General features: G+C 33.6%; 1 protein-coding gene across 1 annotated transcript in view; it reads right to left on the reverse strand.

The window, feature by feature from the left end:
- Positions 1-1709, reverse strand: part of LOC117120616 (N-acylneuraminate cytidylyltransferase-like) — a gene marked incomplete at its 5' end in the record, with an annotated part of 9564 nt that overhangs the window by 5725 nt on the left and 2130 nt on the right.

The following is a 1709-nucleotide window of genomic DNA, read 5'->3' on the forward strand; positions in this document are numbered from 1 at the left end:
TATGAATCTTTAGAAATACAATTTCTACAATATTAATCTTGTTTTTATATAGATAAATGTTCGATAAATACTATCTTTCATAAAACAAACGAAATTCAGCGCGTCTATTTTCATTCCAATCAATGGCGTTTGTAAACATGTGTACTGACGTCATCGTCGAATCCCAGGATTTCGACGGCAAAGCTGGCCTGACTGCCTAGGTCCCACGGCAACCAATAATAATTAACAAAATGTATTATTTTTTTTAAATATATAGGCCTATGGCGCATCCTGTACATGCACTTCAACTTTTACAACAAAAGCCTAGGCCTAGTAGTACGTCTTACTGTACTTACGCCTAGGTCTACACTAGTTTGATGTCGTCGGGGTATAATTCTGTCTCTAAATGCAGCGTGACCACTAGGGAAAATCAAAATTCAAGATTGGGTCTAAAAAATCCCAAGATTGCTTTTAAAAACCCAAGATTCGCAAAATATTAGTATATATACATAAACTTCATTTAAAAGTCCTTCATTTTAAAGCTTTTTCAATTAATTATATACTGTACAGTAATACAGTATTTTGTACTGTATTAAGCCTTAACGAAGTGTTCTGGATTTTCGAGACCAGAAACTCGTTCGCTTTGGGCCATACTATTAGAAGGTCTACTCTGTGCGTGGGCCGTGGAAAATCCTTTTTGGTGAAAACGTGATATCCTTTCCTCTTGCATTGTATGTTAGGCCAAGAGTTTGAAGTTTGTGCGCAATTTCACCCATTCGATATTAACAAAGTCAGTACTTCACACACATTAGGCCTATAGCCTTATTATATAAAAGGGCATAATCGATCTTTACAGAGTGTCTAATTGATCTGTAAATTTTACACCAGGGGCCTACAGTATTGCATAGGAGTATTTAACAATAAGAAAAATTGGAAAAACAGTTTCCTTTTAAATTTACTTAAGCGAGTGTGTATGAAACCGGGTCTATGGCAACTATAATTTGATACTACGTCTAGTAGTGTTCAGATACGGACCCTATTATTAAAAACTGTTGAATTCTAAATGATTACAAGATGACCAAGCATATGAATGAATCAGTCTAAAATGATATTCAAAGATATTATACAGCTAACCGCTAATGTTTGTTTTGCATGTCTATCTGTCTCTTATACACATCTAGATGTGTATAAGANNNNTGACAAGTTGACCATTAAAATCTATTGTAAATATTTATTTAAATCCGTACACCGATTTTGTTTCAAGTTGTTTGTTTTCAATATTATAGCTGTTTCTTTACGATGACAATGTTTTGAAATCGTACTGTATAGCACTCCAAAATTTGTTTTATGGGCAAACAACAGAAAGCTCTAAATTTTTACAAGTTGACCAAGCGTGTTGCTGCATCATTATTGTTCAGTTACGATCACTATTCCGGCAGAGAGCAACAGGCTAATAATTTGTTTTTCCCACAGCTATTTAGATGTCGTTGTTGGTAACTTTTTTTTTAATTGTGAGTGTAAATATTCTCTAGTGAATATACTGTAGATAAGAATTGTAGATAAATGATGAACATAAAATCAATTGTCGATGGAGAACGGCTTCAGTCATCTGATTAGTCCCATATTAATAGTACCGATATTTTGAATACTCCTCTTCCGCGAATTGTTTTATTGACAGTGACTCATCTAATTCTTATATAATCACTTTAACATTTTAATCGAAATAGTTC

This window comes from Anneissia japonica, unplaced genomic scaffold (assembly GCF_011630105.1).
Source record: "Anneissia japonica isolate Jap-2015-1 unplaced genomic scaffold, ASM1163010v1 scaffold3474_len973312_cov172, whole genome shotgun sequence".
In the NCBI taxonomy this organism is placed as follows: Eukaryota; Metazoa; Echinodermata; class Crinoidea; order Comatulida; family Comatulidae; genus Anneissia; species Anneissia japonica.